The following is a 26,008-nucleotide window of genomic DNA, read 5'->3' as shown; positions in this document are numbered from 1 at the left end:
GCCCTCTCTCCTGCAGCTAATGCAGTCACAGGAGGTACTAAATTTAATTCAAGTCGTTAGAGGATACACAATATTCATAGCATTAATGGCCATAGTTATTCTGAAGCTCTGTGTTTCACCCAGTTAAGTTCCATAGAAGCAAGAATGGGATCTGTGTGTGTGTGTGTGTGTGTGTGTGTGTGTGTAATTTCCATGGTTAGTATGATGCTCAGAACACCATTTCTCAAGTCTTTGGAACGCGTAATTAATGCAAAAAGTTTTAAGGTGGTTATGTGGTAATAAAGCTGTAATTACAAAAAAGTGGAAATTAGTTCTTAAAGTGTTGCCTAAATTTTCTATTCTCTTTTTTATTATTTCTTAAATATTTTATTAAATTTTTTTAGTTTATTGTCAAGTTGGCTTCCATATAACACCCAGTGCTCTGCCCCACAAGTGCCCTCCTCCAGGCCCATCACACACTGTCCCCTTTCCCCCCTCCCTCTTCAACCCTCAGTTTGTTTTCAGTATTCAAGAGTCTCTCATGATTTGCCTCCTTCCCTCTCCCTAACTCTTTTTCCCCACTTCCCTTCCCCATGGTCCTCTGCTAAGTTTCTCCTTTTCCACTTATGAGTGAAAACATATGATATCTGTCCTTCTCTGCCTGACTTATTTCACTTAGCATGACACCCTTAAGTTCCATCCACGTTGCCACGAATGGCCAAAATTGCATTTTTTCTCATCTCCATGTGGTATTCCACTATATATATAGCCACATCTTCTTGAACCATTCATCAGTTGTTGGACATTTAGGCCCTTTCCATGATCTGGCTATTGTTGACAGTGCTGCTATGAACATTGGGGTACATGTGCTCCTGTGCATCACCAGTTCTGTATCCCTTGGGTAAATCCCCAGCGTTGCTATTGCTGGGTCATAGGAGAGTTCTACTGATAGGTTTTTGAGGAACCTCCACACTGTTTTCCAGAGCAGCTGCACCAGTTTACATTTCCACCAACAGTGCAGGAGGGTGCCTGTCTCTCCACACCCTCGCCAGCATCTATAGTCTCCTGATTTGTTCATTTTAGCCACTCTGACTGGCATAAGATGGCATCTCAGTGTGGTTTTGATTTGTATTTCCCTGATGATGAGTGATGCTGAGCATTGTTTCATGTGTCTGTTGGCCATCTGGATGTCCTTTTTGGAGAAGTGTCTGTTAATGTCTTCTGCCCATTTCTTCACTGGATTATTCATTTTTCAGGTGTGGAGTTTGATGAGTTCCTTGTAGATTTTGGATACTAGCCCTTTATCAGATATGTCATTTGCAACTATCTTTTCCCATTCCATCAGTTGCCTATTGGTTTTCTTGATTGTTTCCTTTACAGGGCAGAAGCTTTTTATCTTGATGAGGTCCCAATAGTCCATTTTTGCTTTTGATTCCCTTGCCTTTGTGGATGTGTCCAGTAAGAAATTGCTGTGATTGAGGTCAAGGAGGCTGTTTCCTGCTTTCTCCTCTAGGGTTTTGATGGTTTCCTGTCTCACATTCGGGTCCTTCATCCATTTTGAGTTTATTTTTGTGTATGCTATAAGAAAAATGGTCTAGTTTCATTCTTTTGCATGTGGCTGTCCAGTTCTCCCAGCACCACCTGTTAAAGAGGCTGCCTTTTTCTCATCGGGTACTCTTTCCTGCTTTGTCAAAGATTAATTGGCCGTACATTTGTGGGCCCAGTTCTGGGTTCTCTATTCTGTTCTATTGGTCTATGTGTCTGTTTTTATGCCAATACCATACTGTCTTGATGATGACAGCTTTGTAGTAGAGTCTAAAGTCTGGGATTGTGATGCCTCCAGTTTTGGTTTTCTTCTTCAGTATCACTTTGGCTATTCACAGTCTTTTGTGGTTCCATATGAATTTTAGGATAGTTTGTTCTAGCTTTGAGAAGAATGCTGGTGCAATTTTGATTGGGATTGCATTGAATGTATAGATTGCTTTGGGTAATAATGACATTTTAACAATGTTTATTCTTCCGATCCATAAGCAGGGAATGTTTTTCCATTTCTTTCTGTCTTCTTCAATTTCCTTCATAAGTTTTCTATATTTTCATCATACAGATCTTTTGCCTCTTTGGTTAGGTTTATTCCTAGGTATTTTATGGGTTTTCATGCAATTGTGAATGGGATCAGTTTTTTGATTTCTCTTTCTGTTGCTTCATAATTGTTGTATAAAAATGCAACGAATTTCTGTATGTTGATTTTGTACCCAGCAACTTTGCTGAATTCATGGATCAGTTCTAGTAAGCTTCTAGTGGAGCCAGTCAGGTTTTCCATGTAGAGAATCATGTCATCTGCGAAAAGCGAACATTTGACTTCTTCTTTGCCGATCGTGATGCCTTTTATTTCCTTTTGTTGTCTGAGTGCTGATGCTAGGACTTCCAGCACTATGTTAAACAACAGTGGTGAGAGTGGACATCCCTGTCATGTTCCTGATCTCAGGGGGAAAGCTGTCAGTTTTTCCCCATTGAGGACGATATTAGCTGCGGGCTTTTCATAAATGGCTTTTATGATGTTTACATAAGTTCCTTCTATCCCGACTTTCTCAAGGGTTTTTATTAAGGAGGGATGTTGTATTTTGTCAAATGCTTTTTCTGCATCTATTCTCAGGATCATATGGTTTTTATCTTTTGTTAACATGATGTATGATATTGATGGATTTGCGAAAATGAACCAGCCCTGCAACCAAGGAATGAATCCCACTGGATCATTGTGGATAATTTTTTTTACATGCTGTTGAATTCTATTTGCTAGTATCTTGTTGAGTATTTTTGCATCTGTATTCATTAAGGATATTGGCCCATAATTCTCTTTTGTTGGGTCTCTGTCTGGTTTGGGAATCAAAGTGATGCTGGCTTCGTAGAATGATTCTGGAAGTTTTCCTTCTATTTCTATTTTTTGGAATAGCTTGAGAAGAATGGGTATTAACTCTGCTTTAAATGTCTAGTAGAATACCCCTGGGAAGTATTCTGGCCCTGGGCTCTTATTCATTGGGAGATTTTTTGATAACTAATTAAGTTTCTTCACTGGTTATGGATCTGTTCAGATTTTCTACCTCTTCCTGTTTGACTTTTGGTAGTGCATGTGCATTTGGGAATTTGTCCATTTCTTCTGGGTCATCCAGTTTGTTGGCATATAATTTGTCATAGTATTCCCTGATGATTCCTTGTATTTCTGAGGGATTGGTTGTAATAGATCCATTTTCATTCATAATTTTGTCTATTTTGGTGTTCTCTCTTTTCTTTCTGAGGAGCCTGGCTACAGGCTTATCAATTTTTTTAGTTTTTCAAAAGACCAACTCTTGGTTTCATTGATCTGTTCCACATTTTTTTAATTTTATATTGTTTATTTCTCCCCTGATCTTTATTATTTCTCTTCTTCTTCTGGGTTTGGGGTGCTCTTGCTGCTCCCCTTCTAGTTCCTTTAGGTGCTCTGTTAGATTTTGAATTTGTACTTTTTCTGGATTACAACATATTTTCCTCTTAGGACTGCCTTTTCTGCATCCCAGAGAATTTGGATTGTTGTATTTTTGTTTTCATTTGTTTCCATATATTTTTTAATTTCCTCTATAATTGCCTGATTGACCCAATCATTCTTTAGTAGGGTGGTCTTTAACCTCCATGTTTTTGGATGTTTTCTAGACTTTTTCCTGTGATTGATGTCAAGTTTCATAGCATTGTAGTCTGAAAGTATACATGGTATGATCTCAATTCATTTATATTTATGGAGGGCTGCTTTATGATCCAGTATGTGGTCTATCTTGGAGAATGTGCCATGCGTACTCGAAAAGAAGGTGAATTCCCTAGTTTTAGGATGCAGAGTTCTACATATATCTATCAATTCCATCTGTTCCAATGTGTCTTTCAGGTCCATTGTTTCTTTAGTGATTTGCTGTCTGGTTGATCTATCCATTGCCATAAGTGAGAATTAAAATCTCATGCGATTAGCACATTCTTATCAATAAGATTGTTTCTGTTTGTGATTAACTGTTTTGTGTATTTGGGTTCCCCCAAATTTAGTGCATAGATGTTTATAATTGTTAGCTCTTCCTGATGGAGAGACCTTGTAGTTATTATATAATGTCCTTCTTCATCTTTTATTACTGCCTTTACTTTAAAGTCCAGCTTGTCTGATATAAGTATGGCACTCTGGCTTTCTTTTGACTTCCAGTTGCATGTTAGAACTTTCTCTATCCCCTTACTTTTAATCTGAAGATGTCTTGAGGTCTAAAATGAGTCCCTTGTAGACAGCAAATACAAGGATTTTTGGTTTTTTATCCATTCTGCTACCCTATGTCATTTGATTGGAGCATTTAGTCCATTTATGTTCAATGGAATAATTGAAAAATAAGAGTTTAGATTAATTGTGTTCTCTGTAGGATTTATGCTTGCAGTGGTGTCTCTGGTACTTTGTATTCCTTGCAACATTTACCTCATAGGGTCCCTCTTAGGATTCCTTGTAGGGCTGGTTTGGTGGTGGTGAATTCTCTCAATTTTTGGTTATTTGGGAAATCTTTGATCTCTCCTTCTATTTTGAATGACAGGCACACTGGATAAAGGATTTTTGGTGGCATATTTTTCCTGTTCATCACATTGAAGTTTACCTGCCATTCCTTTCTGGCCTGCCAAGTTTTAGTAGATAGGTCTATAACCACTCTGATAGGTTTCTCTTTGTATGTTAGGGCCCTTTTATCCCTAGCTGCTTTTAGCATTCTCTCTTAATCTTTGTATTTTGCCAATTTCACTATGATATGTCATGCCGAAGGTTGATTCAAGTTATGTCTGTGGGGAGTTCTCTGTGCCTCTTGGACTTCAAGGTCTGTTTCCTTCCCCAGATTGGGGAAGTTCTTGGTTATAATTTTATCAAGCACCTCTACAGGACCTTTTTCTCTTTCTTCTTCTTCTTCTTCTTCTTCTTCTTCTTCTTCTTCTTCTTCTTCTTCTTCTTCTTCTTCTTCAGGAATTCCTATGATATGTATATTGTTCTGTTTGATTGTATCACTCAGGTCTCGAATTCTCCTTTTGTGCTCCTGGATCAATTTCTCTCTCTTTTTGTCAGCTTCCTCTTTTTCTATAATTGTGTCTTCTAATTCACCTATTTTCCTCTCTGCCTCTTCAATCCATGCAGTGGCTGCCTCCATTCTATTATGCACCTGATTTATAGCATTTTTCAACTTGTCACTGCTATTTTAAAGGTCCCAAGTTTTGTGTCAATAGCTTCTCTGATGACTTCTATTCTTTTTTCAAGCCCAGCGATTAATTTTATGACAATTGTTCTAAATTCTTGCTCAGTTATGTTCCTTATACCTGTTTTGAGCAGTTCTGTGGCTGTGACTTCTTGGAATTTGTTTAGAGGAGAGTACTTCTGTTTCATCACTTTGGCTAGCTTTCTGTCTCTTGTCAGTTTTAAAAGCCTGTTGTGCACTCTGCACCTGTTAGTATTGCTATATCAAAGGAAGCTCATTGACTGTCCAGGGCCTGTCTGTTCAGGAAGTGTTCTTTTAATGGTGTCTCTTGGTTTCTCTTGTTGTGCCTTTGGTTATTTTATTTCTCTACTCAGTGATATTTGGGACTCTCCACCATGTGTACTTTGGCTTGTTTCCTGAGGTAGCCCTGAAGAGGAGAACAGACAGACAAACACAAAGGGAACAAAAGCACACAAACACACAGACAAATCAAACTAGCAAGCAAACCAAAATGGGAAAGAAAAGAAAAGAAGGGGGGGACAAAAACAACAAAAGACAAAGAGCAGTCTAAAAGCATAAACCAGTGGAGAGGAGAGATATGAATGAGATAAGGGAAAATATATCTGAGTGGCAAGAATAGAGCTAATCACGGCAATGCATCAGTGTTGGTTTTTCCCGGGTTCCCGGCCGGGGGGGGGGGGTGGGGGAGGAGAAAAAGAAAAAAAAAGGCAGCTCTCCAGGGCAGATGGGCGTGGTTTGGGTAGTGGTGGCAGCCTGCTCACTGAGGCCTGCCTTGGTGTGGTTGGGAGAAGAATGGCAGCACCACAATCCCTTCTCAAACCAAGCATTGCAATGCACTCTTTTGGGTCAGATCACCCTGTGCCGCCCCCTGGGCCAAGTTGTATTTTCCAAGCCCCACCTCATTTCCAAATCCTAGTCCATGCACTTTAATGATACAGCCCAAGATGAGATGTACTTTTGCAGGTGGGCTGCTTCCTAGCTGGGGAGGTGAGCAGTTTCTCCTGGCACTGACTGGGATCAGGGTGCCAAGCCCAAGGTAAAAGTGCCAGCTAAGGAGGACAGATCTCTCTCCCTGAACCCTGCAGTTATATGTGGGATGATAGGATCCCTCTCCGTCCTGGGCTGAGGTTTTTCTCTTCTTTAGAGACAGCTCTATGAGCGTCTTCAGCCTCTCTCTCTTTTCCTCCTCTCTCCATGGCTCTGTGTGCTCTCTGAGGCTTTGTGTGGAGGAGGGCTCCTTCCCCTCCAAGCCTCTGGGTCTCGGCCCATTTTTATCTTACCCAGTTTGTGCTCACTCATGCACTTATAAGGCTGTCTTCTTTGTGGACTCTGTCTTTTCCTCCCACTCTTGTAGATCAGAGTATTGTGGCTTTAGTCCTTGGTTTGATAGATGTGGGCAGCTGAAAATTACAGAGCTCCCTACTTCTCTGCCATTAATCTTATTAAATTTTCTTAATGTTTATTTTTGAAAAAAAGAGAGACAGAATACAAGCAGGAGAGGACCAGAGAATGACGCATGCACACACACACACACAGAATCTGAAACAGGCTCCAGACTCCAAAGTGTCAGCACAGAGCCAGACACAGGTCTCGAACTCATGAACCATGAGATCATGACCTGAGCTGCAGTCGGATGCCAGAGACTCAGCCAACTGTGCCACATAGGCACCCCTCTATTCTATTTTGAGTACAAGCCAAACAGGTTTTAGTTTCCAATCCCTTTCCCAAAGAGCTGTCATCACAATCTCTGATGACTGGGATATTGCTAAATCTAAGGGCCCATTTGCGATCCTCCTCTTATTTGTCTTCTCAACACCATTTGATCTAGTTGATTCAAACATTTATGTTCTCTATTTGCTTTTGGTCACCAACTCTCTCTTTGTTTTCTTTTTATCTCACTGCTTTTTATTACTCTTTTGCTAGTCTGCTTCCTCATCCTCTCTTTCATTTCCTTTTATTCTTAATGTTGGATTAGCTAAAGGCTCATCCTTTGAACAGCTTTCCTTTTCAATCAGCTTCAGGTAATCTCAGCTAATCCTTTTGGTTTTTAATATGATTGATATGGTGATAGGAGCCAATTTATATATTCAGCCTGAATCTCTCTGAAATGCAAATTCAAAACTCAATTGCTCATGAACATCTCCGTCTGTCTAATAGTCTCAAGTTTAATATATACAAACTGAACTCTTTTCTTCCACTCAATTCTATTTTTCCTTCAGACTTCTCAAACACATAAATGGCAGCTTTAGCCTGCCAGTGACATAAGCCAATAGTTGGAGTCATCCTGACTTTTCTTTTTCTTTTTTTTTTTTTCATACTCTAGATTTAATTTATCTAGAGTAGGCAAATCTAGCCTACTCTACCTTGGAAATATACTGAGAGTTCTGCCATTTTCACCACCACCACTGCTACCACTGGCTCAAGTCACCTTCATCTCACCATTGGATTTTTATCATACTCTTCTAATTAGTCTCTCTGCTTCTATTACTGCTCACATTTAGTCTATATACTACATTTCTGTCTGAGTAATCCTATTCAGATATGTCAGATTATGTCATCCTTTGGCTAAAACCTTCCAACAATTCCCTATCCCAATTAGAATAAAGTCAAAAGTCCTTTCGATGACCAGTGGGGTTTTGTGTGATCTGGCTCTTCCTGTTTCTTTGACCCTGTCTCTATCTAGTTTGTCCTTTTCTTACCACTCTAGTAACATTGGCCTTCTTTACTGTTCCTCAGTCACCAAACATATGCTTTCCTCAGGACCTTTCTACTTGCTCGTTCCTCTGCCTAGAGACTCTGCCAATGTCTACATGATTTGCTCCCTCATGTTCCTCAAGTGCTTGTGCATATGTCCTCTCACCACTGAGCTTCCTCTGACCATCCCATATGAAATTCAACCCTTTTCACATCCTTACTCTTTCCCTTGCCACTCCTTATACCTTCTTTTCTTCACACACCATCATATTAAGTGTTTGCTCATTTAATTGCTTATTATCTGTCTCCCTCATTAGGACGCAAACTTGTTGAGAATAGAGAACTTTGTCTCTTTTGATCATTGCTCTAATCTTGTGCCTAGGGTAGTGTCTCATTTATACAAAGTATTCAGTATTCTGTAGAATGAATGAGGCTGGGTAAGAAGGAGCTTTTTTATGTGTGTGATGGTGAGTCATACCCTCATGACTTTCCAGAGTCTTTCTCTGATTATTAATTATCCCAGTCCCTAGGATTAGCTATACTGTTGGGCTCTACAGCTTATAAGGGTTGGATGGGAGATTTTTATTAATTGTTATCTTTATTATAGGGCCATGCTAGGGATGATTGGCCCCAGAGATTGAATGGATCCAGGTGAAGAGACCAGGGGTTGGGACAGGACCCAGAAGTAGCTGGTGGGAAAAAGCTCAGGAAGATAATTCATCTCAGAAATTCACAAACAGGCAAGTAGAGATGTCTCTGATTATAGGGAGAGCACAGCAAGAACAGGGGAATAGTTTGGGAATAGACAGGTAGCTTGTGTCAGGAAGTTCCTGATGCAGGTGAGGTTTAAGCCCTAATGCTGAGGGTCAGAAGCAAGTTGCACAGTAGTAAAGACATGTAACAGAGACACAGACTAATAGATGAGAGTTTTTCTGAATTTAGAAAAAAGAAGTCCTCATATTGAAGGAGCATATAGAGTTCTGGGTGACATAAATAAGACAGAGGACTAGAAATGAAAGGAATAGACATTGTGTTTGTCAAAATGTCAAAGACCCATTTCTTTCAGAGTCATGCAGGCTATTCGTTAAGAGTATAGAATCCTAAGCCCACCTCTGTTTATCAAGTCAGAATTGTTATCAGCCCAGAATGCTCTGGGCTGCTGTAATGGCTCCATGATGGATCACCTGATGGCCATTCACAAAGGAGAAGGGTAGAGCAGAAGGGCACAACGGACACACCTAGGTGTTACCAGATTGTGATTAGAAATTTGAGGAATGTGATATACCCTATGAACTCTCTTTAACATGAATAGGTTTGGGGAAGGTTGATTGGTTAGTGTGGGTTAAGCACCAGATTTACTTAAAAAAATTTTTTTTTTAATGTTTATTTATTTTTGAGAGAGAGACAGAGCAGGTTCAGGGGAGGGGCAGAGATAGAGGGAGACACAGAATCCAAAGCAGGCTCCGGGCTCTGAGCTGTCAGCACAGAGCCCGATGTGGGGCTCAAACCCACGAACCGTGAGATCATGACCTGAGCCGAATCTGGACGCTTAACCGGCTGAGCCACCCAGGTGCCCCCAGATTTACTTTTATCAGGAGCGCACTCTCAATTCTGGCTGAGACTAGGGGGAGGATTGCATACCTCTCTTTATATAACACATACACCCCTGTATGTATGTATGTATGTATGTATGTATAATTATTCTTCATATGAAATATGTTATTTATGATGCCTTATTTCCTGTGCATCTGTGGAGGTAAGTATTGTTGAAAATATATGAGTTCACACTGTGCATTGGCAAAGACACTTATGGTTGCTCCTTATGTTGTATCCATCTGATTCTAAAGAAAATAGAAAAACAGGTGACCTGATAGGCATATCCCTATAAGTCATTTATTTAGTGGACAGTATCATGGTTTTAGAAATTATAAATTCACTGACAACTTTTAAAATTTGAAGATTTTGATTAAAAATCAGATTTTCAGCTTGTGATAATTCTAAATCTATGGCAAAGTTAGTTTCCCATTTCACAGGAAGACTAGAATGGTGGCAGTCTCCTTGTATGAAACGTCCCTTCTTTAATTTGCCAGTTTCCCCCTCTTCTACCCTTCATTTATTTAGGTGAGTCACTTCACTCATAGGAATTTCTTGCGTGGTCCATTCATGTGGTAAAATAATTTAATTCAGTGAATTGATTAATTCTTCAACCAACTAATTGGTCTACTCAATCAAAACAGATGAGTAAGTAGAACAATATAGAAATATTGTCTGACTCATGTTCTTGACAACTTTTTCAATTGAACCGTCTATTGATTATTCTGCCCTTAGGACTTTAAATAAATTAAGTCCAACTTCTAGATGTTGGCTTTAAGAGTGAATATATCAACTTCCTCCTTTTTTATAGGATGGAATGTCTAACGAGAAGAAAGTATAGTGAATGGTAATGTTGGTGATTTTTTTCAGCATAGATGAATCAATATGAAGGAGAACACAAGAAGCTAATAATTCGCCTTTTTTAAGAGGATAGAAATTCACTTCTTTCTTTAAACCATTATGCATTCTGTAAATTTTTTCATGATGAGCAGTTATTATAACTCTTATAATCCCACAAACTGCGAAGGGTAGAAAAGAAATTGGACATAGCTTGGTTATCAGCATAGAGGAAGAGCTTTTCACTGACATAATTCAAATCGACTAACATATGCAGGAAAGGTGTCCCAAAGATGTAGCAGACAGTAGTTAACCTTGCTAATTGAAATGCTGCCATTACATCCGGCTTAGACTTAATATGTCTAAGGCATATTAAAATAGAAAAAGGACCTCTTTAAGTAGTGCAGCAAAGCTGTGAATGTAGATGACCCAAAACTCTAAAAGAGGCTACTTGATCCTCTTAGTAGGACAAGCTCACAGGCAGAGTGGGTTGTAATGCCTCCCCCTGTCAGGTGGTGAGGCTTCTCACATTCTCTGTGAAGCTCTGGGGACAGGGACTGATTTCAAAATTGTAAGAGAGAGTGTGCTGAACTTCAGAGTCAGAGAAGTTGGGGTTAGTTTAGCAAGACCCAGATCTAGGGTTAGGAACCAAAGAATTAAGGAAAATTATAGGATCGAAACAGTTAAGTGGATCTGGCCAAGTACTGGATGGACAAAGAAGAGTTGCTGAGGATGAATATATTATATTTCCCAAAATCTGACTTGTAAATAGGAAATGTGATAATGAACATGTATACAGCATGCTTTATTGGACTGGGAACAGTTTTTCTTTTTTTTCCTTTTTGTATGAGAATGTGTCAATGGCACAAAAACACTTATCAGAGTATTTAATATCACTTAACAAATGAAGCCCTTGCCTTTAAGTATATTTATTAAAACAATTGATATTTTCCCCAAAACATGGACAAATAATTCTTTTTAGTATAAAATTAATGGATTTTTAAATTTCAAATGGATAATATGTGAAACTGTAGTGGCATAATCAAACTGGCATTCCTCATAACATCAGGTAAAAAGTACATCAATTTTGGAGATGATAAAACCAGGCTGGAATTAAGTGACTAAAAATCATGTTCAAAAGGGAAAGTAGAAGAGGCATTGGAAAAATTCCTCTTTTAAGTGACACTGTTACATAGTATAAAATGTAGTCAACATGAAGGTACAGTTAGTCTTGTGTTTGTATTAACAGATATTTACGGGGAGCTAAAACCACAGTGGTGGATAGTACAGATCAGCTGCTGACTCACAGTGATGCCTTTTTGTTCTGTTTTCAGTGAAGCACCCTGTTCCCAGAAGTTAATATGTTTTTTTAAAAATTATGTTGTAAATAAGAAATTTATGTGGGAGTAGTAGATAAAGAGTGCTAGCTGTGTGCAGAGAAGGATGGGCATTACTACATAAATAAAGGCAAATGACATGGATGCCCATTGATAGGCCAGTTTGCTTACCCAGAACACCTGGCAGTGAAAATACATTTTCTAATCTTGAGGCAGCCTTGAAGGAAATGGATATATTTTTTAATAAGTTAATTTTGTATCCAATTTGACTATATGGATATTCCAGCCTGGAGAGGAAAAGAGCACACATGAGGTTTTACAATAAGGGATGATTTTCTAAAAATTTCATGATGGTAATGCTGGTAAAACTATATTAGTTTTATCTATCTATCTATCTATCTATCTATCTATCTAATATCTATCTGTCTTTTTTAAATTTTACATCCATGTTAGTATATGTGTGTGTGTATATATATATATACACACACACATATATATAATCTCAGGAGTAGAATCCAGTGATTCATCCCCTACATATAATACCCAGTGCTCATTCCAACAAGCATCCTCCCTCATTTAGTCCATTTCCCCACCCACAAACCCTCTAGCAACCCTCAGTTTGTTCTCTATATTTAAGATTCTGTTATGTTTTGTTCCCCTCCCTGTTTTTATATTATTTTTGCTTCCTCTCCCTTATGTTCATCTGTTTTGTATCTTAAATTCCACATATGAGTAAAGTCATGTGATAATTGTCTTTCTCTGACTGACTTATTTTGCTTAACATAATACCCTCTAGTTCCATCTACATTGTTGCAAGTGGCAAGATTTCATTTTTTTTGATTGTCAAATAATACTCCATTGTGTGTGTGTATATATATATAAATATATATTATATATGTATAAATATGTATACTACTCTTCTTTATCCATTTATCTGTTGATGAACATAGCGGCTCTTTCCATACTTGGACTATTGTTGGTAGTGCTGCTATAAACATTGAGGTGCATGTGCTCCTTTAAAACAGCACACCTGTATCCTTTGGATAAATACCTAGTAGTGCAGTTGCTGGATCATTAATTTTTTGAGGAATCTCCTTATTGTTTTCCATAGTAGCTGTGCCAGTTTGCAATCCCACCAGCAGTGCAAAAGGGTTCCTCATTCTCCACATCCTCACCAATATCTGTTGTTACCTGAGTTGTTAAGTTTAGCCATTTTGATTCATCTCATTGTGGTTTTGATTTGTGGTTCCCTAATGATGATTGATGTTGAGCATTTTTTCATGTGTGTGTCTTCTTTGGAAAAGTGTCTATTCATGTCTTTGGCCCATTTCTTCACTGGATTATTTGTTTTTTGGGCATTGAGTTTGCTAAGTTTTTTTTTTTTTTTTAAGATTTTGGATACTAACCCTTTACTGATATGTCATTTGTAAATATCTTTTCCCATTTCATCAGTTGCCTTTTAGTTTTGCTGATTGTTTCCTTCACCGTGCAGAAGCTTTTTATCTAGATTAGGTCCCAACAGTTTATTTTTGCTTTTGTTTCCCTTGCCTCTGGAGATATGTCTAATAAGAAGTTGCTGTGGTCAAAGTCAAATAGGTTGTTGCCTGCTTTCTCCTCTAGGATTTTGATGGCCCCCTGTCTTAGTTTAGGCATTTCACCCATTTTTAGTTTATTTTTGTGTATGGTGTAAGAAAGTGGTCCAGGTTCATTTTTCTGCAAGTCGCTGTACAGTTTTCCCAACACTATTTGCTGAAGAGACTGTCTTTATTCCATTGGATATTTTTTCCTGTTTTGTCAAAGATTAGTTGGCCATACATTTGGGGGTGCATTTCTAGATTCTCTATTCTGTTCCATTGATCTGAGTGTTTCTGTGTCATTACCATACTGTCATGATGATTACAGATTTCTAATACATTTTGAAATCTGGGATTGTGATATATCCAACTTTGGTTTTCTTTTTCAGGATTTCTTTGGCTATTCAGGGCCTTTTCCAGTTCCATACAAATTTTAGGATTATTTGTTCTAGCTCTGTGAAGCATACTGGTGTTATTTTAATAGACATTGCATTGACTATGTAGATTGCTTTGGGTAGTATCAACATTTTAATAATATTTGTTCTTTCTATCCAAGAGTATGGAATGTGTATGTGTGTGTGTGTGTCTTCTTCAATTTCTTTCATAAGTGTTCTACAGTTTTCAGTGTAAAGATTTTTTCACTATTTGGTTAGGTTTATTCCTAGTATTTTATGGGTTTTAGTGCAATTGTAAATGGGATCGATTCCTTGATTTTTCTTTCTGCTGCTTCATGATTGGTAATGTAACCCATTTCTGTGCATTGATTTTATATCCTGCAACTTTGCTGAATCATGGAGTATCATGTCATCTGTGAAGAGTAAAAGTTTGACTTTCTCCTTGCCAGTTTGGATGTCTTTTCTTCGTGTTGTCTTATTGCTGAGGCTAGAACTTTGAATACTATGTTGAATAACAGTAGCAAGAGTGGACATCCCTGTCGCCTTCCTGACATTAGGGGGAAAGCTCTCAGGTTTTCCCCATTGAGGATGTTAGTGGTGGGGTCTTTCATATATGGCTTTTATGATCTTGAGGTATGATCCTTCTATCCCTGCTTTCTTGAGTTTTTTTTTATGAAGAAAGGATGCTGATTTTGTCAAATGCTTTCTCTGCATATTGAGAGAATCATACAGTTCTTGTACTTTCTTTTATTAATATGGTGTATCACAGTGACTGATTTGTGGATATTGAACCACCCCTGTGTACCAGGTATAAACTCCACTTGTTTGTGGTGAATAATTCTTTTAATGTATTGTTGGATCTGGTTGGCTAGTAACTTGTTGAGAATTTTTGCATCCATGTTCATCAGGGAAATTGGTCAATAGGTCTCCTTTTTAGTGAGGTCTTTGGTTTTGGAATCAAGGTAATGCTGGCCATGCATAATAAGTTTGGAAGTTTTCCTCCCACTTCTATTTTTTGGAACAGCTTTAGGAAGATAGGTATTAGCTCTTTTTTAAATGTTTGGTAGAGGTCCCCTGGAAAGCCATCTGGCCCTGGACTCTTGTTGGGAGATTTTTGATTATTTATTCAATTTCTTTACTGGTTATGGGTTTGTTCAAATTTTCTATTTCGTCCTGTTTCAGTTTTGGTAGTTTATATGTTTCTAGGAATTTGACTATTTCCTCCAGACTGCACAACTTATTGGCATAAAATTGCTCATAATATTCTTTTATTATTGTTTATATTTTGCAGTGTTGATTGTGATCTCTCCTCTTTCATTCTTGATTTTATTTTTTGGGGTCCTTACCTTTTTCTTTTTGATCAAACTGGCTAGTGGTTTATCAATTTTGTTAATTCTTTCAAAACACCAGCTCCTGGTTTCATTTATCTTTTCTACTGTGTTTATTTGTTTGTTTTATTTTTATAGCATTGATTTCTGCTTTAATCTTTACTATTTCCCATATTCTACAGGTTTGGGGCTTTATTTTGTTCTTTTCCAGCTCTTTAAGGTGTAAGGTTAGGTTGTGTTTCTGAGACCTTTCTTCTTTCTTTAGGAGGGTTGGATTGCTATATAATTGCCTCTTATGACAGCCTTGGCTGTATCCCAGAGGTTTGGGGCTGTCATGTTTTAGTTTTCATTGGCTTCCAGGTACATTTTAATTTTCTCGTTAATTTCTTAGTTAACCATTTAATTCTTGAGTAGGATACTCTTTAACCTCCAAGTATTTGTTGTCTTTCCAAACTTTTTCCTGTGGTTGATGTAGTTTCATGGTGTTGTGGTCTGAAAATATGCATGGTTTGATCTTGATCGTTTCGTACTTGTTGAGGACTGATTTGTGTTCCAGTATGTGATCTACTGTGGAGAATATTCCATGTGCATTCAAGAAGAATGTGTATTCCACTGCTTTAGGATGAAATCTTCTGATTATATCTGTTAAGCCAATCTAGTCCAGTGTGACACTCAAAGGCATTGTTTCCTTGGTGATTTTCTGTTCAGATGATCTATCCATGGCTGTAAGTGGGGTATTAACATTCCCTACTACTATGGTGTTATTATCAATGAATATCTTTATGTTTGTGATTAATTGATTTATATATTTGAGTGCTATATGTTGGGAGCATAAATATTTACAATTATTAGGACTTCTTGGTTGATAGACCCCTTAATTATGATGCATTTTAAAATCTAGATTGTCTGGTATAAGTATAGCTACTCTGGCTTTCTTTTGGTGACCATTAGCATGATAGATGGTTCTCCATCCCTTTACTTTCAATCTGAAGGTGTCTTTAGGTCTAACGTGGGTCTCTTGTAAACAGCATATAGATGGATCTTGTTTTCTTATCCATTCTTTTACCCTATGTCTTTTGATTGGAGCATTTAGTCCATTGACATTTAGGGTGAGAAATGAAAAAAAAAAAGAATTAATTGCCATTGTGTTACCTGTGGAGTTGGAGTTTCTGGTGGTATTTTCTGGTCCTTTTAAATATTTGTTCTTTTTTTCCCTTTTTTGTTTCCTTTCATCTTTTCCCCCTCAGAGAGTCCTGAAAATTTCTTCTAGGGCTGGTTTACCCATCATGATCTCCTCTAGGTTTTGTTTGTCCGGGAAACTCTTTATCTTTCCTTCTATCTTGAGGGACAGCCTGGCTGGATAAAGAATTCTTGGCTGCATAATTTTCTATTTCACACATTGAATATGGCCTGCCATTCCTTTCTTCCCTGCTAAATTTCTGTGGACAGGTTTGCTATGAACCTAATCTATCTTCCCTTACAGTTTAAGGACTTTTTCCCCTTGCTGCTTTCATAATTCTTTCCTTATCTGCATATTTTGTGAATTTTACTATTATATGCCTTGTTGATGGTCAGTTTTTGTTGAATCTAATGGGAGTTCTCAGTATTTCTTGGATTTTGATGTCTGTGTCATTCCCCAAGTTAGGAAAGTTTTCTGCTAGAATTTGCTCACATAAACCTTTTATCCCTTTTCTCTTTCTTCATCTTCTGGAAGTCCTATGATTCAGATGTTATTCCTTTCTATTGAGTTACTGAGTTCTCTAATTCTTATGTCACACTCTTTTGCCTTAGTTTCCTTCTTTTTTTTCCTGCATCATTATTCTCCATAATTTTGTCTTCTATATCGCTGTTCACTGCCCTGCTTCATCCATCCTTGCAGCTGTGGCATCCATTCAAGATTGCATCTCAGTCATAGTGTTTATTTCATCCCGAATAGATTTTACTTCTTTCATCTCTGTTAAAAGGGATTCTACGCTTTTTTCATCCCAAGGTAGTATTCTTATTATCATGATTCTAAATTCTAGTTCAGACATCTTGATTATATCACTATTGATTAACTCCCTGGCTGTCATTTCTTCCTGTTATTTCTTTGGGGTGAATTTCTTCATTTTGTCATATTTGGAGGAAGAAAAAAATTAATAATATAAACATTAAAAAATAAGAAATGAAAAGCAGCACAAAATATCAAATAAAGAAAGCTAGATCCTAGGTGTGTTTCAGTCTGAGTGTTGAAAGAAGCTTGATAGAAAAAAGGGAAAGAAAAGAAAAAGTAAAAAAAATTTTTTTAAGTAAAAAAAGGTATAAAATAAAGTAGAATAAAATGAAATGAAGAAGGTTAAAATAGAACAAAAAATAAAATAACAAAAAATGTAAAAAATAAAATACTTTTATATAAAAAAGGGAAAATACAAATAATTTTTTCTCTTTCTGTATCCAAGAATAAAGAAAAGAAATACAAATGGAGCAGTGAACAGAATGAAATACAAATGAAAGTACATCCAGTTTCCTTTAGCAGTCAAACTATGAAGTACTTTACAGTCCTCACACTTAGCAGGCTGAGAGACTTGTGGTGGTCTTCTAGGGCTTGGTTGGCATATTTGCACAGGGCTTGGTGTAATAGCTCCGTTCTCCACTAGGTAGCACTGCTTATCTTACTGGGGTGGTTCAGTGTGGTACACGTGTGCGTGTATGCACATGCCCAGGAGAGGTGAAAATGGCGTCACCCAGCTTCCCAGTCTCTAGCTCTAGAACTCTGTGCTCCCACCTACTGGCAATCAAGCATTTCTTCATTGTCTCTGGCTTCAGTTCACTACCTGCATCTAAGCTGTCAGCCTGACTCTTAGATAAATTTTATCTCAGGTTGTGCTGTTTTTCCAAACCCTCATTTCTGAGGCCCCTGTGGCTTGGAACCACTCAGACCTCAGGAGAAGGGTATTGAGAACAAGAGCCAAGTGCTGGCTGCCCCTGGGAGGTTTGTGTGCACTGCTGCAGAGGCTCAGAGATTGTGTCTGGGTGCTGGCATGCCCCAGAATAAATTCGTGTGATCACCAGTGGCAGTGATTCAGGGATTATGGTAAATTACAACACACAACAGGCACCAGGTTTCACTGCATTCTGGTGTCTTTGTTCAATACCAGTAATCATGTTCTCCAGGGTCCATTGAGACCTTTGCCTGTGGAGAGGCTATACGGCCTCTACCAAATGCCCTCCTAGCAGGGGAATCACTTCTCCCAATGTGGTTCATGAACCCTTCAAACCTTGCTGCCTACTCCTGGGGAGTCACCCTTCCCACCAGATCACCACCAGGTATCGAGCTGCAGAATTTCTGATGTGCTCTCCCCTGTTTACAGGTGTTAATAGTATTGAAACCCTCTTCTTTTTCCTTCCCCCCTTTCCTGTTCAATCTTTTGTAGGTGTTTCCACTCTTTTTCTTTCTTTCCAGCTATTTTGGGGAAGGGTGTGCTTTTCCTGCACTCTGCCTCCTTTCTCTGTCTTCTATCCACAATTACAGCTCGCTATCCTCTGCACCTGCTCTCTCCCCCAGTTCACCTCTCTGCACCATGCACCTGCTGAGTTTTGGGGCTCAAGTTAGGCTGATTGTTATGTTAATCCTTAGATCAATTTTCTAGGTGTGCAAAATGGTTTGGTGCTGATGTAGCTGCATTTCAGGGACAAGAGAAGCAAAGAACTTCCATGCTACTCCATCATCTTGACCCCTAAGTTGCATGCTTATATTCTTTAATGTCAATATGTAGAAGATCTGATAAAATACTAGAATGTGTAATGAAGACCACATTGTGATACCACAACCAAAAATGGCTTGATTTTTTAAAGTTTATTTATTTTGAGAGAGATAGAATGAACATGATTGCAAGTGGGGGAAGAGGCAGAGAGGGGAGAGAGAGAGAGAGAGAGAGAGAGAGAGAGAGAGAGAGAGAGAGAGAGAGAAAAGAATTGCAACCAAGCTCTATGCTGTTAGTGCAGAGCCTGATGTGGGGCATGATCTCAAGAACCATGAGATCATGACCTGAGCCAAAATCAAGAGTCAGAAGCTTAACTGAGCCACCTAGGTGCCCCCAAGTTGCTTGATTGTTTAGAGTTGATATGTTATGTTTTATGATTTTTACTTTTTATTGAAGAGACAATGACATATTGGACATTTTTACAAACCATATCTAAACTTACTATGGGTTATAAGTCTTTAAAAAAAACCTTCCAAAGCTGAATACAAACAAAACACAAACTTGGAAACAAAGTTCCATTACTTCACAAGTAGAAATCGTCAATATTTTCCTTTTTCTTGGCTATAGTATACCTATTATCGTAGCATCTGATAGTGCTTTTAAAGTAGTATGTTAAAAAAATGTCTCCATAATTGTCAAGCTCCTGTTTGGGCCATTGCTGTCACTGATGATGACATATGTAAATTTGAAGTTTTACATTTAAAAGAAATAAAGAATAAGAAGATAAATTGAAACTGTCTAAATATAAAATCAGGTCTATATGCAAGCTGTTTGGCATTGCATCAGATATAGTGGTTATGGAAAATTTGCTGAAAGAAAACTTTACTTTTTGTCACTATTAAACTTGTAGTAGTGGTAATACTAGTTTACAATGTTTCTTTATTGTCTTGAAAGGATTTAAAAATAATCTAAAATTTGTGGTTTAGTGTGCACCAAAAGCCAAATGAATGGTCTACAGATGCTGAAATGTTCAAAAACACAGAGGTAGAGAACAAGGGCCAGAGGGAATTGAAGCCAGAAGCCTGGAAATAATCATTGCAAAAAAACTGTGAGATAAACAGCAATGTGGAAAGGAGTTTAGAGAGTCCAGGGTAGTTTCCATGAGTAAAGCTGTGCTGTTCAGGGATAGCCCTTATTCCACACAGTGGGTGTTGCTTTCTGCTAAGGCACTAAATTGGGGCTGACCAGTTGAAATTCTCACTGTAATTTTTACTTTCATAATAGATAGTATCAGAATTATCTTTAAGCCCCTTTTTTCTCAGTGCCTTTTATGTAATCATTTAATCCTAAGTGACCCTCCCAGCCCCCCAACCAGCAAAAGCCCGTGTGTCCAAAGTTAAGGCATAGGTCTCTTTTATTTTTTTTCCATGGATGACTTTATATACTCCGACTTTTAACTGGTAATTTAAAGCAAATGCCTTTTAAATCAATATTTCTGCTTCATAAATCCCTTAACTCATGGTCAAGTTTTCAGCTGCCAGGGACTCTTTGTTCTCAGAGGGAAACTTCTCCCCAAAGGTGGGGTTCCTTAAGCCCACAAAGTGAATCTCCTATTTTGAACTCTTCTAGCACACTCTTCTGAAATTATTACTATCCCATACCTGTAATTAATTAATTAATTGTTCCTTATGTATGTATTGAATTCTTCATATTGGGTTATATGTCCCTTGAGGGCTGAGAGTGTTTTATGTATTTTATTTATTAACCCTGTTCATGCTCATCACTCCCTACAGTGCATGTAGTAGTGTCTACCACAGTGGATGTTGCACAGTAGGTGTTGTAACATTAGTTAAATGGATATATGAATGAGTAAACCATCTTGGATATTTGCACCCCTATTTCTGACATCTCATTGGTCAGATAGAATAAACTTATAATAAAGCCAAGCATAATTCTGTTCCTTTGCCTCCATAAAGAGATACTATTCTCAGAAGGTAACATTTATCAGAGTTCTTAATGTTCTTTTTTTATAGTCAGATATTTTCATTAAAATATACTGAAACCAGGCTGATAGGAAAAGTAAGGTATAAGACTAAAGGCTATAAGGAAAGCAAATTTAGAAAAATTTAGTAAGAAAATGAAGAAAGAGGCATAAGTATATTTTAATCATTGTTAAGTCTTGTAAGTAATCACATATTTAATATTGAAAGAAAGGACTATATATAAGTTGTGGGCTTCTGTAGACACACATGTCAAGAGCTGATGTTTTTGCAGTTTTATTAACTTAGTGACGATGAATTTCCTCTACTTAAAATTCTAATTTATCATCATTTAATGGAGTCTGTGCATTCTCTGCTGTATTTTCATTTTCCTTGCTCAATTTACTCATTTTTTCTTTCTTTATAAAATAGATTTTACAAAAACCATTGTTGGTTGTGTATTGTTTTGGACATAAAAATTTGTGAGCTAATTACAACCTTAAACATCTTTAAGTGTATTCATTAATCTTAAATAGACCTGATGAATTTGGCTCCTTCATTTGTCTCTCTAACACACACAAACACACACATTAGAAAATACAATGGTTGTTAAAGTTCTTACAAGATCCTTCTATTAAGATTCTTCACCCCAATAGATAAGAAGAAAGAGAATTGGATTATACATGTGCAGACATACTTAAATACACTTGTATACACGCACACATGCACACATATACATATTTGTTATACTTTCTGTTCTGTAGTCAAAATGCATGGGTCAAGACAGATGGGTGGAGGTGGGAGTAGCACCCTTTAATATGACACCTATTCATCCACTGTAAGCATTTTTGTTTCGTCTTTTCGAGGCCCTTGGGCCCAGTGAGTCTGGAGGTCCTAGGGCTCAAGCAAGGAATGCTCCCATCAGGTAATACAATTATAGTTCCCATGGATTGGGAAATAGAATTAATCCTCTCTGTATATATTAGGAGCTTTTTAAATTTTTTATTATTTATTTATTTGTTTGTTTGTTTGTTTTTGCCACTGTACCAGCAAGTAGAGAATAGTGTCATTATTTTGGCAGGGGAGATAGATCCCAGGTATTAGAGAGAAATTGGATTTCTCTTCCACAGTGGGGGCAAAGAAGGCAATACCTGGGATCCAGGGAATGTGCTGGAGGGACTTATGATACTCTTTTCCCCAGTAGTCCTGGCTAATAGAAAAATATGATAACCTAATGAAGATAAGACCACTGGCTTAACTTCCCGTAGGAATGAAGTTTGTGGAGTAGAAAGAAGCTCTAATTGCAAATTTAGGTCTTAGGAACCAGACACAGAAAGAACAATTGAAGCAACTATGACTTATGTTACCTAATTGCTTGTTTTTTCACTTTTTCCTTTTCCTTTATGTGATCAACCCCCATTTGGGCTAGCGTGTAAGGTTTGGGATAGGAGTGTGACTTGAGTTGACATCACCCTATTTATAGTTGCTAATAGGACTTCACACATTTCTTGTGTTGAGACATGAACTTTTCAAAGGGCCAAAATGATGCTAAGAGGAGAAAGGGGCTAACTATGATACATAATTTCCCTCTCATCTCAAGTCCCATTTTCTAACCTTTTCCTGCACCAGGCAACAAAGTTATAAAGCTTAAATTTTGCCCTCCACTTTCTGGTTGGGTTTGGCCAATACAGTGCCAATGCAGGGGAGACAAGAATGCATTTACGTTTCTGGCTCAAGTTGCCGCTGACTGGCTTCTTTGACTAAAGTTCAATATCTCACTCAAAGTAGCCTCCTCTGCATGATTTCGTCCAAGCCTGTGTGCCTTTGCTCTGGATTAGTTAACTAGTACCTTCTGGGTTTCCTAGAGCCTCTACACATGTTTGTAAGCCCTTCTCAAATTATCCTAACTTGCTTGGTCATCTGCTTTTTGTTAGGAACTACACTGACATAATTCCTTTTATAACCCCTGTCAGTCAAAAGAACGTAAGGCATGAATAAAGAGTTTGAGGCGGAGAAGAGGTTATAAATTGTGGTTTTGGGGCTTTTAGTAGGAGAGAAAGAGCTAGGGATTAAGAATATATGGAGTCATTGTGAAACTCTTTTTTTTTTTCCAAGTATATTTTCCCATTCAGTAGGTTGCCTTTTCTTTCTTTTTTTTTATGCTGCTTAAAAAAATTGAGTATAATTGACATGTAACATTTGTTTCAGGTGTACTCCATAATGATTCAATCTTTGTAAATACTGTGCTATAATCACCACTATAAGTTTAGTCAACATCCATCAACACATTTAGTTATAAGTTTTTTTTTCTTGTGATGGGAATCTTCAAGATCGACACTCTTTGCAACTTCCAAATATACAAAAAGTCTTGTTAACTATAGTCACCATGCTACACACACCTTCAGGTCTTATTCATCTTGTAGGTGGATCTCTCCTTGTATACCTGCTGTCTTGTCATTATAGTGCCAGCTCGTTCTTCTTCAAATTTTTATAATTCATGATTTAGCCTGAAATCGGGACCAGGTACCTAGTTTATGGGTTCAGTGAGAAATGAATATGCAGGGATCATTGTTAAACAATTCTTAATAATTGCAAGAGGGTGACGGCGGAGCCATAAACCAAATCTGGGGCCTGTGAGTGGCAGGCTTCTGTGCACCTGCACTTTGCATACCGTAGAACTGGCTCTGCCTGAAATCCAAGGATACAGAGGCAAGAAGCCACCATTTTTAAACAATACAAGCAAGTTGAAGCTGCCCAGATGAAAAGTCTTAGGTAAAATACATATTTTGCCATAATGCCTGAAGGCTGAGAGCTGCTGTTGCTCAACCTTTCTAGTCATTTCTGGGGCTATTTATAAGAAGGGAGAGGCATTAGGAAGGGATGAAATAAACTCAGAGGTTGGGGCTCTTGAGTCACTAAGATAGTGATTCTCGATGCTGGCTGCTCATTAGAATGTCCTGGGAAGCTTAAACAAAACCCAATTAAGTCAAAAGGGGTTCAGTGAGGTGAGCACTGCACCCCTTGTGACTTAATTGGTCTGTCCTGGGACCAATGTAGCTTTATTTTTTTTTTTTTGATATTTTATTTTTTTTTCCAGAATTTTTATTTTTATTTTTTATACAACTTATTTTTTTAACATATGCAATTATTTTCCGTCATTTACAATACAGTAGTTTCAATGATACTCCAAGCAGAAAAGCAAAGTAAAAAATCAAAACCCCCACTTCTATTTCATGTAATTAGACTTATACAGAAATTAGAAGGTTAGGTACCAACTAGTTAATCACCTAATTTCACAGCTATCTGAAGTGGCAATTGTAATATAGCAGCTTATCTATGATACATTCATCACATGCAGAAGAATGAAACTAGACCACTCTCTTACACCATACACAAAAATTAACTCAAAATGGCTGAAGGACCTGAATGTGAGACAGGAAACCAACCAACGTAGCTTTAACAGCTTCCAAGGTAATACTCATTTATAGACTGGTCTCTGCACTATTCCTGTATTTTTTTCCTCCACAGTTGGAAACTGTTGGAGGTTTAGTCCCTTTTAAAGAGAAATTGACACCTTGCTTTTTCAGTCTAAGGAAAAAGGTAAGGAAAAAACTAATGTAGGATTTTTAATAAAGCAAAGAGTTCTCCACAGGATTAAGAAAATATAATTGAAGTTGGTACAATGGCTTGACTTTACTTTAAGTTTAGCTTCAAATGGTACCTTAATATCAAATTACTATTTGGGTATAGATAAGTGTTCCATTAATAGACCTAATGATATTTTAATTATATATATATATATATATAATTTTCTATAAAAAGCATTTCTTTGGGATTTGCTTATTCCAGTGAATTTCAAAATGTGGTACAGAGATCCCTTCAAGGGGTCTGTGCATCAAAATTATTTTTATGGGATTTCTAAGATACTTTTTCCACTCTCATTCATTCATGTGTGTGCAATGGAGTTCATATAACAGGTTGAGAGCAGGAACAGGAAGAGAACCTAGTTTTCTGTTAAGCCAGACATTAAAGGGATTTACAAACATTAGGAAAAAATGACTACATATTTTAATAAGATTTTTTAAATAAGAATGTTATTTACATTAACACTTATAGTTTTACCTTAATAAACAACTATTTATAAAATGATCAGATTTAATTTCTAGTTATACCAGATAGTTATAGGTATAACCTGTTGAGTTCTTCAATAATTTATTTTTACAATCTTTTACTTTTTTTTTTTTTACTTTTACTGTTCTTTTCCTTTTTTTCTATTAAGAGAAATTAAGAGAATTTCCATTCTTAATGTCCTTCACCTATGTCACCCATTCCCCCACCGACCTCCCCTTTGGTTTGTTCTTTCTTTCCAATGTGTATTGCTTTTATTTATTTATTTTTCTTTACTTCTGATGGCTTTTTTTTTCTAGGTAATCAATTCTGGGTTAATAGTTCTTTCCTTCCAGAACCTTAAAATTGGTGTTCCATGTTGTGGGAGACAGAAAAATAACCCCTCAAAGATATTAATGTCTTAATGCCTAGGACCTGTGGATAGTTTACCTTATTTACAACTTTGCAACTTAACTGTAATTAAGTTAAGGACTTTAACATGGAGAGAGAAGCTGGCTTATCTAGGGGAGCTCAATGTAATCAACGTCATCACATGCACCTTTGAAAGCAGAGAACCTTGGAGCACCTGGGCAGCTCAATAAGTTGAGTGTCTGACGCTTGGTTTTGGCTCTGTTCCTGATCTCAATCACATGTGAGTTCTAGCCTGAGCAGAACGTTCTGCTGAGAGTGTGGAGCCCGCTTTGGAGTATCTTTCTCTCCCTCTCCCTCTCTGCTTCCTGCCCCCCACACTCGTGAGTGTGCATGTTCTCTCTCAAAAATAAACAAACGTTTTTTTAAGCCGAGAACCTTTACAACTGCTCTCAGAGGGAGACATGACTGGATAAATGGTGAGAGAGATGAGTGTTGCTAGGTTTAAAATGGCAGACGAGGGGCAGGAAATAAAGAAGATGGGCAGCGTCTATGAACTGGAAAAGGCAAGGAAACGGATTCTCTCTTCGAGCCTCCAGAACAGAATACAGCCTAACAGATGCTTCGATTTTAGCCTGTGAGACCCACTTAGACTCTGAACTACAAAACTGTAAGGTAAGAAATGTATGTCCTTTAAAGACACAGAATTTATGATAATTTATTACAGCAGCATTAGAAAAGGAACTGTTTTCTGGTTTCTGTTCTGGCTTCTGTTGAGAAATCTGTAGTTATCTGAATTGTGCCTTTGTATGTAATATGTTATAATCTCTGTTTTCTGGTAGCTTTGGTTTTTTTAGCAGTTTTGTTATGAGATTTTGGGGTAG

Source organism: Suricata suricatta, chromosome 5 (assembly GCF_006229205.1).
Source record: "Suricata suricatta isolate VVHF042 chromosome 5, meerkat_22Aug2017_6uvM2_HiC, whole genome shotgun sequence".
Taxonomy (NCBI): Eukaryota; Metazoa; Chordata; class Mammalia; order Carnivora; family Herpestidae; genus Suricata; species Suricata suricatta.
This window is presented reverse-complemented; position numbering follows the sequence as displayed.